Raw genomic sequence first — 15542 nt, 5'->3', positions numbered from 1 at the left:
AAAGTGCTGGGATTATAGGTGTGAGCCACCATGCCTGGCCAAAATTTACCTTTTTAACCACTTTTAAGTGTACAACTCAGTGGCATTAAGTGCCACTCCAGCCTGGGCAACAGAGTGAGACCTTGTCTCCCCCGCAAACCCCCACCCCTTGAAAAGAAGAGAGCATTTAAATGCGCACACCCTGAACTCAGAACATCAGTTCTGGAATCTGTCTGACACAAAGGCACACTGGTGGGCACGGATCTATGCACAAGGGGTTCAAAGAAGCATGGTTTGCTTCTGCCTTCTCCACCCCAGTTCACTCTGCAGCCCCAGCAGATCTGAAGCCCAGCCAATGGAAGTTTTTACCCTCAATTCTTATCCTCGAATGACCCCAAATTCCTTACCTAACCATTCTCCCCTACTCCCAGCAAATAACCTTGCTTCCTGATTTTTGGCAACTGGTCATAAGAGGGGCATTTCCTCATCCCCCAGCTCCCCTTATCCACAACCCCATTTTCCCATGAGGGACCCCTCTTCCTAGCCTTAAGTACTGAAGACCCCTCCTTTGGGTGTCCTCCATATTTCAATGCTGACCTCCCTTTCTTTTTTTTCCTTAGAGATAGGAGTCTCACTATGTTGCCCAGGCTGGTCTCAAACTCCTGGGCTCACGTGACCCTCCCGCCTCAGCCTCCCAAAGTGCTGGGATTACAGGCATGTGTCATCATGCTCAGCCCTACCACCCTTGTCTTTGGAAAGTTTACATCCTCCCAGTTCCCACAATCATCTCCCCTTCTCAGCTCAGCTCCTGAAAAAAGCCACGCGCAGTCTTTGTTTCCTCCTCCTGACTTCCTTCCTCTCTTTACCCCCAGGCAATCTGGGCTGCATTCCCGTTTTCCCCTGAAACTGCCCAGGTAAATTAGCCATGCCCTCGAAATTGCACAATTCGGGGAATCTTTTCCATATACATCTTACTGAATTTTCTGGAGGCATTTGGCACAGCTGTGTTCTCTCAGGATAATCTCTCTTCTTTTTTTTTTTTTTTTTTTTTTTTTTTGAGACGGAGTCTTGCTCTGTCGCCCAGGCTGGAGTGCGGTGGCCGGATCTCAGCTCACTGCAAGCTCCGCCTCCCGGGTTCACGCCATTCTCCTGCCTCAGCCTCCGGAGTAGCTGGGACTACAGGGGCCCGCCACCTCGCCCGGCTAGTTTTTTGTATTTTTAGTAGAGACGGGGTTTCACCGGGTTAGCCAGGATGGTCTCGATCTCCTGACCTCGTGATCCACCCGTCTCGGCCTCCCAAAGTGCTGGGATTACAGGCTTGAGCCACCGCGCCCGGCATCTCTCTTCTTTTGACTTTGTGACTGCATTTCCTACTGGTTCTTCTACTTCTCTGACTGTATTTTTTTTCTTTCTTCTCAGATTCTTCTTCCTCTTCCTCCCTTCAAAAAAGGTGTTGGGGACAAGGAGAGTGTGGCTATGCCCATTTCTGTTTTTCCTGCAAAAGCTCTTCAAGGCCATCACCATTTCTACTGCCTGGATCTCCTTAATGTCCTCTGGATCACTCTTGCTCAAAAAGTCCCACCTTGGCCTCTCCTGAAACCCCCACTGAGTCCCTAGGCTGGTGCAAGTACATTCCCTCCATGCATCACAGCGTTTAGAATGAAATGTATGCAAATAAGTTGTTTTTCTGTTGCTCTCCCTCACTAGTTGTCAGTGCATCCAGGGCAGAGGTCTTGGTTTATTTAATTCTGTATGCCAGCTCCTCATGTGGTGCCTACCACACAGTCAGTACTCAGTTCGGTTAGTACTGAAGTACTCAGTTAGTACTCAATGACTTCACTTGTTCCACCAAACCAACAGGGGCTGCCCACTGATGAGAGGTGAAATGTGAAGGGAAAGAACTCAGATTAACCCCCAGGGTCCTGGAGAATTGGAAATTGAATTAGAGTTCTCCAGAGAAACAGAACCAACAGGATATACAGAGGCATATATAAGAGGATATGGAAGAGGGGATTTTTTGCAGGAATTAGCTCACGTGATTCTAAAGGCCAAGAAGTCCCACCGTATGCCGTCTGCAAGCTGGGGAACCTGGAAAGTTGGTGGTGTCCTTCAGCCTGAGTCTGAAGACCTGAGTACCTGGAGCTCTGATGTCCAAGGGCAGGAGAAGATGGATGGCCCCGCTCCAGAAGAGGGTGCAAATGTGCCTTCACTTTGCCTTTTTGTTCTGTCTGGACCCACAGTGGATTGGATGATGCCTGCTCACATGGGTGAAGGCAGAACTTTTCTGTCTACTGATTTAAATGCTTATCTCTTCTGCAAACACCGTCCCAGTCAGACCCAGAAATAATGTTTTACCAGCTATCTGGGCATCTCTTAGCCCAGACAGGTTGATACATATAATTAACCATCAGATAAGCCAAGTGGAAAACATAGGTTACAGGCAAAACACAGAAGGCTCCAATGCCAGGGTACAGAAACGGGGCTTTTGGGCTGGGCACTGTGGCTCAGACATGTAATCCAGCACTTTGGAAGGCTGAGGTGCGCAGATGGCTTGAGCCCAGGAGTCTAAGACCAGCCTGGGCAACATGGTGAAACTCCGTGTCTACATAAAATACAAAATTAGCTGGGTGCAGTGGCTTACACCTATAATCCCAGCACTTTGAGAGGCCAAAGCGGTCAGATCACCTGAGGTCAGGAGTTCAAGACCAGCCTGACCAACATGGTGAAACCCCGTCTCTACTAAAAATACAAAAATCCCAGCTACTCAGGAGGCTGAGGCAGGAGAATCACTTGAACTCAGGAGGCGGAGGTCTCAGTGAACCGAGATGGTGCCATTGCACTCCAGCCTGGGCAACAACAGCAAAACTCCATCTCAAAAAAAAAAATTAGCCAGTCATGGTGGTGCAGCCCTGTAGTTTCAGCTACTGGGGAGGCTGAGGATCATTTGAACCCAGGAGGTGGCGGTTGCAGCGAGCCGAGATTGCGTCAGCCTAGCAGGCTGGAAGACAGAACAAGACCTTGTCTCAAAAGAAAGAAACCAGGCTTTTTTCAATAAGGGAATCATTTGAACCTGACCCTCATGGACACATTTAGCCTTTGAGGGGGAAATAAGGAAAAAGAACAAAAATCCAGCAGTAGTTACATAAAATAGAAAAGAGGTTGAATGGGAGCAGCAGGTAAAATGAAAAGAAAAAGAAAAGAAGTTCAAACAGGAAGTGGATGACAGCAAATTTGTTTTGTTTTGTTTTGTTTTTGAAGAAAAGAGGCAAACTAATCTAACCTGTTGGAATTTGGGATGCTGTCACCCTCTAGGGGCATAGTGACTAAGCAGAGACACAGGGGTCTTCTGAAGAGCTGGCCATGTGTGATATCTTGATATGGGTGCTAGGTACACAGGCATGTTCAATTTGTGAGATTTCATTAACCTGCACACTTAAGTTTTTCTGTATGTATACTACGAAAGTTTTGTTTTTGTTTTTTTTTGAGATAGAGTTTCCCTCTTATTGCCCACGCTGGAGTGCAAAGGCACAGTCTTGGCTCACTGCAACCTCCACCTCCCAGGTTCAAGCGTTTCTCCTGCCTCAGCCTCCCTAGTAGCTGGGATTACAGGCGCCCACACATGGACGGGTTTTCTCCATGTTGGCCAGGCTGGTCTCAAACTCCTCACCTCAGGTGATCCGCCCATCTCGGCCTCCCAAAGTGCTGGGATTATAGATGTGAGTCATTACAGCTGGGCTTGTTCCCTGTTTCAAACAGCTTGGTCTCTCTCCGAGGTGGGGCCTGGGGCACAAGAACAGGCTCAGGGACTTGAATGGGTCACAGGTGTTGTCTCCAGGAAAGTGTGCCTTAGAAAAGAGGGATGTGTCTGGACTGCAGGATGTGAAGGTTTAAATTTGAATATTTCTTTGATCCTAGAATAAATGGGTTATACAACTCATGCAGCCTTGGAGAGAAAAGGCACGGGGTCCCTGCCCTGCCTCTGCCTTGCTCAGTGACCTTGGGGGAATCATATAACCAAACTACACATAGGTTTCCTAGTATGTAAACTTGAGATAATTTCGTCTACCCTATCCACTGCCTAGGTTGGTATGAGGATTAAATGAGGTAATTGATGTGAACGTGCTTCCTGCAGATTTTTTTTATAGCCCTTTACAAACACCATATAAGAAGCCTAATCTAGCTGTATAACTGAGCCCACAGTTGGTTTTTGAGCCGTAATATCAAACATTCAGTCTTTCCCTAGGTGATATTTTTCCATTCTCTGTTTTTGATAAGGTCTCTAGTTTGCAAGGTCACTTGGAATTTGGGTCCTTTGTGCCCAGATTGTTGGCTGCACCACTCACTCACCTCCTATAAGTTAGTACAGCCACTCTTCATTGGTCATGTGCTACCTGGCAGGCACTGAGCTAGAACCACTGACAAAATGATGGATAAGAAACTTACTGGGCAGGGCACGGTGGCTCACACCTGTAATCCCAGCACTTTGGAAAGCTGAGGCGGGTAGATCACCTGAGGTCGTGAGTTTGAGACCAGTGTGATCAACATGGAGAAACCCTGTCTCTACTAAAAATACAAAATTAGCTGGGCGTGGTGGCACATGCCTATAATCCCAGTTACTCGGGAGGCTGAGGCAGGAGAATTGCTTGAACCCGGGAGATGGAGGTTGCAGTGAGCCAAGATCGCACCATTGTACTACAGCCTGGGCAACAAGAGTGAAAATCTGCCACAAAAAAAACAAACAAATGAACACAAAGAAACTTATTGGCCAGGCGCAGTGGCTCACGCCTATAATATCAGCACTTTGGGAGGCTTGAGGCAGGCGGATCACTTGAGGTCAGGAGTTCGAGACCAGCCTGGTCAAAATGGTAAAACCCCGTCTGTACTAAAAATACAAATATTAGCCGGGCATGGTGGCGTGCGGCTCTAGTCCCAGCTACTTGGGAGGCTGAGGCAGGAGAATTGCTTCAACCCGGGAGGTGGAGGTTGCAGTGAGCCGAGATCACGCCAGTGCACTCCGGCCTGGGCGACAGAGCAAGAATCCATCTCAAACAAACAAACAAACAAACAAACAAAAACCCCAGACTTACTAGGTCCTCAAAAAAAAAAAAACAAAACAAAAACAAAAACAAAAAAACCCCAGACTTACTAGGTCTGCTCCCAGTGAGCCTGCATGCTGGTAGGTATGGGAAGATCGAAGAAGGACTGGGCGAGGTGTCTCGAAAAAGTTATTTGAGACAATGTCATCAGCATTGGACAGTCGGAGAATAGATCATCTCACTTGCCCATCCTTCAAATGGCCCCACCGAGAGCATAGGTTTTAAACTGGCCATTAAACCTGCTCATGACTTTATCAACCTCAGCCACATTTATCTGGATGGAGGCGTAGTCTTTGATGCTGATGATACAGTTGCTGGTGGAGCATTTCATACACGTCCACAAACTCACTAGCATTATTCTGCATGTTGAGGCCACAGCTGTTGCCACCACAACGCATATGAGCAGAGAAAGCACATAATTATTTTTTGTTTATTTCTTGGCTGCCATCTCATGTCTTAGAACACAAGTCCACCGAGTACTAGGAGCCCCACCAGGTGTTGCTTATGCAGTGAGTTATCTTCTGTCTTCCCATACCTACCATCATCTGGGCTCTTATATGCTTCCTCTCAGCCTCCCAAAATGTTGGGATTACAGGCGGGAGCCACTGTGCCTGGCCTCAAATAACTGTTGACTGGAGAGAATATTGAATGTGGACTATTTGTCATAAATAAATAGTGAAAACCTAAAAACAATAATTATTATTACTATGTTAGTGATAAATTTAAAAAGAACAAGAAGAACAGGCTTTGATCAAAGTTGGGAGGCAACTTAGGTAAGATGATAAAGGTGAAGAAGGTGACATTATTGCTGAGACTCATCCAAGCCAACTATGCAAAGACCTGGGAGAAGAACATTTCAGGAAGTGCAATAGCAAGAGCAAAGGTCCTGAGGCAGGAAAGAACTTGCCACGTTCGAGGAATTGAAAAGCCGTCAGTGTGATTGGAACGTGGAAGATAGGAGCGAGAATGGGATGAGATGAGATTACAGAAGAGGTAATGAAAAGGCTAGGAAAAGCAAGGCTCCTAAATGTGATGTGGAGTGGGTAAAGGGTGTGAGCAGGGGTTTATGTTTTGCTGTCGTTCCTGTAACAGGGTCTCACTCTGCCGCCCATTCTGCAGTGCGGTGGTGTGATCACGGCTTGCTGCAGCCTCGAACTCCTGGACTCAAGCGATTCTCCCACCTCAGCCTCCCTAGTAGTTGGGACTACAAGTGCATGCCACCACACCTGGCTTAATTTTTAATTTTTGTCCAGATGAAGTGTCCCGGATTCTGCTGAAAGCAAAATACAGAACAACAACAACAAAACAGAAAGAAAGAGGCCAGGCGTGGCGGTTCACAAATGTAATCTCAGGACTTTGGGAGGCTGAGGCAGGCGGATCGTGAGGTCAAGAGATGGAGACCATCCTGGCCAACATGGTGAAACCTTGTCTCCACTAAAAATACAAAAATTTGCTGGGTGTAGTGGTGCACCCCTGTAGTCCCAGCTACTTGGGAGGCTGAGGTAGGAGAATCACTTGAACCTGGGAGGCAGAGGTTGCAGTGAGCCAAGATCGCAACACTGCAATCCAGTCTGGTGACAGAGTGAGACTCTGTCTCAAAAACAAACAAACAAACAAAAAAATCAACAAAAACAGAAAGAAAAAGAGCAAGGTAAAACAAAACAAAAAATTAAAAACTTTTTTTTTTTTTTTTTTTATTTTTTTATAGATAAAAGGACATGGCATCTCCCTGTGTTGCCCAGGCTAGTCTCAAACTCCTGGATTCAAGTGATTTACCTGCCTGGGCCTCCCAAAGTGCTGTGCTGAGATTATAGGTGTGAGCCACCCACCATGCCTGACCTATTTAGGTTTTGAGAAGATCTCTTTTGCTGGGGAGGGAGAATGGATTGAAGGGGACAAGTGTAAAGCAAATAGAACAGGAATTACAGGAGTTCAGGTGGAAGACAGTGGTTTGGCCTGGGGTAAGAGCAGTGGAGGTGGAAATAAGCAACAAATTCAAGATATACTTTTTTTTTTTTTTTTTTTTGAGACTGAGTCCTGCTCTGCCGCCCAGGCTGGAGTGCAGTAGCATGATCTCGGCCCACTGCAAGCTCTGCCTCCCGGGTTCACCCATTCTCCTGCCTCAGCCTCCTGAGTAGCTGGGACTACAGGCACCACGCCCAGCTAATTTTTTGTATTTTGAGTAGAGATAGGGTTTCCCCGTGTTAGTCAGGATGGTCTCGATCTCCTGACCTTGCGATCTGCCTGCCTCGGCATCCTAAAGTGCTGGGATTACAGGCGTGAGCCACCGTGCCAGGCCAATTTTTTTTTTTTTTTTTTTTTTTTTGAGACGGAGTCTCACCCTGTCGCCCAGGCTGGAGTGCAGTGGCGTGATCTCGGCTCACTGCAAGCTCCACCTCCTGGGTTCACGCCATTCTCCTGCCTCAGCCTCCCAAGTAGCTGGGACTATAGGTGCGTGCCACCACACCCGGCTAATTTTTTTATTTTTAGTCGAGACGGGATTTCACCGTGTTGGCCAGGCTGGTCTTGAACTCCTGACCTCACGTGATCCACTGGCCCCAGCCTCCCAAAGTGCTGGGATTACAGGCGTGAGCCCCCAAGCCCAGCCTCAAGATATACTTTAAAGACACGCCGGGTGTGGTGGCTCATGCCTGTAATCCTAGCACTTTGGGAGGCCAAGGTGGGCAGATCACCTGAGGTCAGGAGTTCAAGACCAGCCTGGCAAGCACAGTGAAACCCTGTCTCTACTAAAAATACAAAAATTAGCCAGGTGTGGTGGCACATGCCTATAGTCCCAGCTATTCGGGAGGCTGAGGTGGGCGAATCACTTGAACCCAGGAGGCAGCAGTTGCAGTGAGTTGACATCACACCACTGCACTCCAGCCTGGGTGACAGACCGAGACCCTGTCTCAAGAAAAGTAAAAATAAAAAAAGATAATACTGACAGTGCTTGCTAATAGGCTACACGTGGAAGATGAAAGAAAAAGAGGAATCAGGATAGCTTCATGGTTTGGAGTTGAGCAGCCAGGTAGATGAGGGGCCATTTTACAGACCAGGGGCATGAAGGGAGATGCAGCTGTGATGGGGGACAGCCTAGGAGACTTCCATGTGTGACAACCCCAGAGGGATCATTGGGTAGGAAGTTCAATATCTGCATCCAGATTCATTCACACAGGCACAGGGAGGAGACTGGGCTAGGGTTATGGTTATATACAAGGGAGTCATCAACAGTATGTGATATTTAAAGCCAAGAGATTAAAAAGGATCATCTAGGGAGAGCGTGCAGATGGAGAGCACTAAAAGCTCAGGAAGGAGCGCCTGGGAACTCCTTCAGCAAAGGAGACTGGGAGTAAGCGGAGAGAGAATAGTACGTGGAGAGAACACCAGATGCTGGAGGACATTATCTTCATCATTGACGGGGACACTTCACCAATAACACATGCCACAGAAATTAGTACTCACCCAGATAAAGGGAGTAAAGAGGAAAATGATGGTGCAAAACTGGGTTCATGGCAGGGCAAGGTAGCTCACACCTGTCCTCTCAGCACGTTGGGAGGCTGAGGCAGAAGGATTGCTTGAGTCCAGGACCTTGAGATTAGTCTGGGCAACATAGGAAGACCCCGTCTGCTTCTCTTTTTAAAAAAAAAAAAAAAAAAATTGTTTTGTTTTATCTTGCTCTTTTTATTTTTTCATTTTGTTCCATATTTTGCTCTCTCAGCAGAACCAGGGAGAGCCCATCTCAACAAAAATTTAAAAATTAGACCAGGCGCAGTGGCTCATGCCTGTAATCTCAGCACTTTGGAAGGCCGAAGCAGATGGATCACTTGAGGTCACGAGTTCAAGACCAGGCTGGTCAACATGGTGAGACACTGTCTCTACTAAAAATACAATAATCAGCCAGGTGTGGTGGCACATGCCTGTAATCCCAGCTACTTGGGAAGCTGAGGCAGGAGAATCTCTTGAACCCGGAAGGCAGAGGTTGCAGTGAGCCAAGACGGCATGACTGCATTCCAGCCTGGGAAACAAAGTGAGACTCTGTCCCCCTCAAAAAAAAAAAAAAAAAAAAAAAAGATTGGGTGCTGTGGCTCATGTCTGTAATCCTAGCACTTTGGAAGGCTGAGACAGGTGGATCACCTGAGGTCGGGAGTTCGAGACCAGCCTGACCAGCAGGGCGAAACCCTGTCTCTACTAAAAATACAAAATTAGCCGGGCATGGTGCTGCATGCCTGTAATCCTAGATACTCGGACATTGAGGCAGGAGAATTGCTTGAACCCAGGAGGCAGAGGTTGCAGTGAGTCAAGATTGCACCATTGCACTCCAGTCTGGGTAACAAGAGCGAGACTCCGTCTCAAAAAAACAATAATAATAATAAAATAAAATTCCCCAGAAGCAGATCTGAGATAAAGGTTTGTTGTGAGTGATATATAAAGGAAAGGCTCCCAAGAGAAACTGGTAAGGGAGTGTCTTTCTTGCTGCCTTGGATGGTCTTGAACTCCGGAACTCAAGAGATCCTCCTGCCTCCCAGAGTGCTAGGATTACAGGTGCATGCTGCCACACCTGCCCTGGTAAGGGAATTTCTCAGCAGTAAGGAAAGTAGAATAGGAAAGGAGAAGGAGCTAAAAGGAGGGTGATGGGCTGGGTGTGGTGGGTCACACCTGCAATCCCAACACATTGAGAGACCAAGGCAAGTGGATCACTTGAGCCCAGGAGTTCAACACTGCAGTGAGCCATGATTGCACCACTGCACTCCAGTCCGAGTGACAGAGTGAGACCTTGTCTTAAAAAAGAAAAAAAGAGAGATGGGTAATTTTAGGTAAGGTCTCAGCCTTAGCCTGATCTGCATGGAGTTCTGGAGAACAAATTGTATCTCCAAGTTTGTTCCTACTCAAGGCAAGGGAGCTGGGCCTCATATCACAGCACTAGTCAGACAAGACAAGTAAGACAGTAAGACAGTCAGCTCCTAGCCTCTCTGTGTTTTTTGGCAGAGCAGTTCAAATAGCCTGAGGACGATTCTTCAAAGAGAATATAGATGTAAGCCTTTGGAAACAAAAGCTCAGAGAATCCAGGGCGGTGATCCACAGAAATCATCATGGGACCTTTCGGCATGTGGAGGGTGCACCTGAAGTGTCCACTAATGCTCCATGTAGGCATTTAAAAGATTTCTTAGGGACCAGGCTCGGTGGCTCATGCCTGTAATCCCAGTACTTTGGGAGGCCGAGGCTGATGGATCACCTGAAGTCAGCAGTTCAAGACCAGCCTGGCCAACATGGCAAAACTCTGTCTCTACTAAAAAAAAAAAAATACACACACACACACACACACACACACACACACACACACAAATTAGCCAGGCATGCTAGTGGATGTCTATAATCCCAGCTACTCAGAAGACTGAGGCAGGAGAATCGCTCGAACCCAAGAGGTGGAGGTTGCAGTGAGCCAAGATCGCACCATGGCGGGTGGAGAGGCGTGGGAAGAGACAGATGGAAAGAAGACTCCTGAAAAGGTTAAACAAAAGTATGGGTGGGAAGTGATGAATTAATTATGTGGCAGTGGGGACAGACAGGATGAGCCAGAGCGGAAAAAAAAAACCCAGCTACACGAGCTTGGAAAAGTTACTTAGCCTCTCTGGGCATCAAATTATTCACCTGTAAAATGGGTCAATTACAATAATAGTGAAAAAATAATAATAGTAAGGCCGAGTGCGGTGGCTCATGCCTGTAATCCCAGCAGTTTGAGAGGACAAGGTGGGTGGATCACCTGAGATCAGGAGTTCGAGACCAGCCTGGCCAACGTGGCAAAACCCTGTCCCTACTAAAAATACAAAACTTAGCTGGGTGTGGTGGCATGCACCAGTAGTCCATCCCAGCTTCCTGAAAGGCTGAGGCTGGAGAATCGCTTGAATCAGGGAGGTTCCAGTGAGCCAAGATCGTGCCACTGTACTCCAGCCTGGGTAATGGAGGGAGACTCAGTCTCAAAAAATAAAAAATATTTAAAAAAATGATAGTGGTAGTGACATTTATTGAGTACTTTACTGTGATCCAGCTACAGACTGTTCCAAAGACTTTGCAACTGTTATTTTTGCTTAATCCTCGCAACAACCTATGAGGTAGGCACGTTTATTGCCCCTATGTGACAAAGGGAGACAGTGAGTCTCAGGGAGGTTAATAATTTGCCTCGGTGCAGTGGCTCATGCCTGTAATCCCAGCACTTTGGGAGACCCAGGCAGGCAGATCACTTGAGCCCAGGAGTTCAACACCAGGCTGGGCAACATAGCAAGACCCTGTCTCTACAAAAATTACAAAACAAATTAGCTGGGCGTGGTGGTGAATGCTTGTAGTCCCAGCTACTTGGGGGGATGAGGGTTGCTTGAGCCCAGGAGGTCAAGGCTGCAGTGAGCCATGTTCAAGACACTGCACTTCAGCCTGGATGACAGAGTGAGACCCTGTCTCAAAATAAAGAAATCAATAAACAACTTGCTTGAGGTCCCACAGGTAGTCCTTTCCTCAAAAGATTGTGGAAAACACTAAATGGCAGCCATAAATAATAATTATTGGCTGGGTGCAGCGGCTCATACCTATAATCCTTGCACTTTGGGAGGCCAAGGCAGGAGGATCCCTTGAGTCCCGGAGTTTGAGACCACCATAGGAATTATAGTAAGACCCCCATCTCTGTTGATCTGGAACTATTTTCACTAAGCTTTGAAATTTCCCATCAACCTGAATCTCCATCAACACGCACTAATCCTGCTGACTTTGTTCTCATTCTCGCCGCCCTTGTACTCCCCTCCCCTCCACACTCTGCTTCCCTCCACGAATCCCTGACTTCTACCACTCCTCAGTCTCCTCTAAGCTCTTTCTCAAAGCTACCCTCTAAGGCCAGCACCGTGGCTCACCCCTGTAATCCCAGCACTTTGGGAGGCCAAGGCAGGCGAATCACTTGAGGTCAGGAGTTCAAGACCACCCTGGCCAATATGGTGAAACTCTGTTTCTACTAAAAATACAAAAATTAGCAGGGCATGGTGGCGCATGCTATAGTCCCAGCTACTTGGGAGACTGAGGAAGGAGAATCGCTTGAGCCCGGGAGGCAAAGGTTTCAGTGAGCCAAGATTGCGCCACTGCACTCCAGCCTGGGCTACAGAGCAAGACTCCATCTCAGGATAGAAAAAAAAAGAGAGAGAAAGAAAAACAAACAAACAAACAAAACCCTCTACTCCTTTGATTCAACCATAGCAATAATTTCCCCAGTTTATTAACAGATACTATTTACTGATGCCATCAATGTTGGCAGAGTGCTTACTTCCAGTTGGGGACCGTGCTAAGCCCGGTGGAACCTGAAGTCTTTGCTCTTTAGGGGGCTGCAATTAAAATAGAGTCAGGGACAAGTCAACAAATACAAAAGAGAGATCATTGCAAATTGTGACTTAGGAATTAAATGGAGCAGGATGGCAGTGAGTAGAGGTGGGTGCCATGTTTGGTGAAGCATCAGGGAAGCCCTCTCTAAGGTGGCACCTTGGCCCTGGGACCAAGAAGAGGCAGGTGTGCAAAGACCTTGAAACGGAGCTGAGGGAAGCGTGAGTCAGAAAGCCCTAAGGAGGAAGCGCAAGGTTCCCAGCCCTGTGCCATGTGCTTTACATAAAACTTTTCCTTTTCCTGCTAGTAAATCCTGTCCTTTCCGTGAGTTAATACTCCCTTTCAATCTTGGCTCCTCTCTTCTTCCTGTAGGTGGGGCACCACGGTAGCTGCCCAGAGCCCAGGAGGTCAGCCATAACCCAGCTCCAAAGGTGCAATAGCCACCCTTTTTTGAGTGTTACTATAGTCAAACATAGAGCATGAGTGTTACTACACTTAAACATAAAGCATGAAGGCCTTACACCAACAAGAAGTTGTGGGCAGTGGATCAAAGCCCAAGAACAGTCTTCAATACTATTAATACTTCATTTTACTGTTGAGGTTCAATTTACAATTTGTGCATCTGGATGAATTTCTATCCCTGTATACACCCATGAGACCACCACGGTGTTCAACATAGTGTTTCCATCACTCGAGAAATTTTCCTCATGCCTCTTCCCAGTTAGTACCTTCCCGAGAGGTGGTCATTTTTTTTTTTTTAAACATTTTTCACCATAGTTTTGTGTTTGTTTGTTTGTTTGTTTGTTTTGAGACAGAGACTCACTCCGTCACCCGTGGGCAGATCACAAGGTCAAGAGTTCAAGACCAGCCTGGCCAACAGGGTGAAACCCCGTCTCTACTAAAAATATAAAAATTAACCAGGGCCAGGTACGGTGGCTCAGGCCTATAATCCCAACACTTTGGGAGGCCGAGGTGGGTGGATCACGAGGTCAGGAGATTGAGACCATCCTGGCCAACATGGTGAAACCCCGTCTCTACTAAAAAATACAAAAATTACCTGGGTGTGGTGGTGCATGCACCTTTAGTCCCAGCTACTCAGGAGGGCAAGGCAGGAGAATCGCTTGAACCAGGAGGTGGAGGTTGCAGTGAGCCAAGATCATGCCATTGCACTCCAGCCTGAGCAACAGAGCCAGATTCTGTCTCAAAAAATAAAATTAAATTAAAAAAAGAACAAAGACATTCTCCTATGCAACCGCAGTATCACACATAGGAAATTTATCATTCTTAAATTAGCACTGATCTCTAATATTCAGTCTACATTCAAATTTCTCCAATTATCCCAATAATGTCCTTTGTAGATTTGCTTTCTTTTCTTTTCTTTTGAAACGGAGTCTCGCTTTGTTGCCCAGGCTGGAGTGCAGTGGCACGATCTCGGCTCACTGCAAGCTCCACCTCCTGGGTTCATGCCATTCTCCTGCCTCAGACTCCCAAGTAGCTAGGACTACAGGCGCCCGCCACCAAGCCTGGCTAATTTTTTGTATTTTTAGTAGAGACAGAGTTTCACCGTATTAGCCAGGACGGTCTCCATCTCCTGACCTCGTAATCCGCCCACCTCAGCCTCCCAAAGTGCTGGAATTACAGGTGTGATTCACCACGCCCGGCCAATTTGTTTTCTTTTTGGTCCTGAGTCCAATCAAGGATCGCCTATTGCATTTAGTTGCTATGTCTCTTTAATATCTTTAATCTGGCCAGTTACCTTACCTCTTTTCTTTTTTTCTTCTTTGAGACAGGGTCTTGCTCTGTTGCCCCGGTTGGAGTTCAGTGGTGTGATTTTGGCTCACTGCCACCTCTGCCTGGCTCAAGTGATTCTCCTACCTCAGGCTCAAGTGATTCTCCTACCTCAGCCTGCCAAGTAGCTGGAACCACAAGCACACGTGCCACCATGCCTAGTAATTTTGTGTTTTTTGTAGAGATGAGGTTTTGCCATATTGCCCAGGCTGGTCTGAAACTCATGAGGTCAGCCTGCCTCGGCCTCTCGAAGTGCTGGGGTTACAGGCATGAGCCAACATGCCAGGCCACCTCTTTTGGATGTTGATGTGTCTGAAAACTCCAGGTAACTTATTTTGCAGAATGTCCTTCAATTTGGGTTTTTTAATGTTTACTCATCATGATCTAGATTAAATATTTATGACAGGAATCAAGGATGTGATGTCATATCCTTCCCAATGAATCATATCAGGAAAAATTATTGTTGTTTTGTTTCATTGTTGTTATTATTTTAGAGACAGGGTCTCTCTCTGTTACTCAGGTTAGGGTGCAGTGGCACAGTCACAACTCACTGTAATGTGTATGTTGTTTGTTTGTTTCTTTGTCTTATTTATTTATCTTTTTTTTTTTTTTTTTTTTTTGAGACAGAGTCTCACTCTGTTGCCCAGGCTGGAGTGCAGTGACGCGATCTTGGCTCACTGCAACCTCCACTTTCCAGATTCAAGCGATTCTCCTGCCTCAGCCTCCGAGTAGCTGGGATCACTGGCCCCCATCACCACGCCTAGCTAATTTTTTGTATTTTTAGTAGAGACCAGATTTCTCCATGTTGTACAGGCCGGTCTCGAACTCCTGGCCTCAGGTGATCCACCTGCCTCGGCCTCCCAAAGTGCTGGGACTATAGCCAGGAGCCACCGCGCCAGGTCCATTTTAACCATTTTTAAGTGTACAGTTCTGTGGTGTTAAGAACATTCACATTGTGATGCAACCACCACCACCATCCATCTCTAGAACATGATCATCTTCCCCAACTGAAATTCTACCCATTACACATTAACTCCACATTTTCTCTCCCTACCAGTCCCTGGCAACCCCCTTCTACTGTCTCTATGAATTTGGTGACTCCAGGCACCTTGTACAAGTGGAATCATATAATATTTGTCTTTTCGTAACTGGATTATTTCACTTAGCACAATGTCCTCAAGCTTCATCTGTATTGGAGCATGTTACTTGCCTTTTAAGGTTGAATAATATTCCACTGTATGCATATATCACATTTCATCAGTGTATCCATTGATGGACACTTGGGTTGCTGTCACCCCTTGGCTATGCTGCTATGAATGTGGGTGT

Source organism: Chlorocebus sabaeus, chromosome 2, assembly GCF_047675955.1.
Source record: "Chlorocebus sabaeus isolate Y175 chromosome 2, mChlSab1.0.hap1, whole genome shotgun sequence".
Taxonomy (NCBI): domain Eukaryota; kingdom Metazoa; phylum Chordata; class Mammalia; order Primates; family Cercopithecidae; genus Chlorocebus; species Chlorocebus sabaeus.
Note: the sequence above shows the minus strand (reverse complement) of the source record.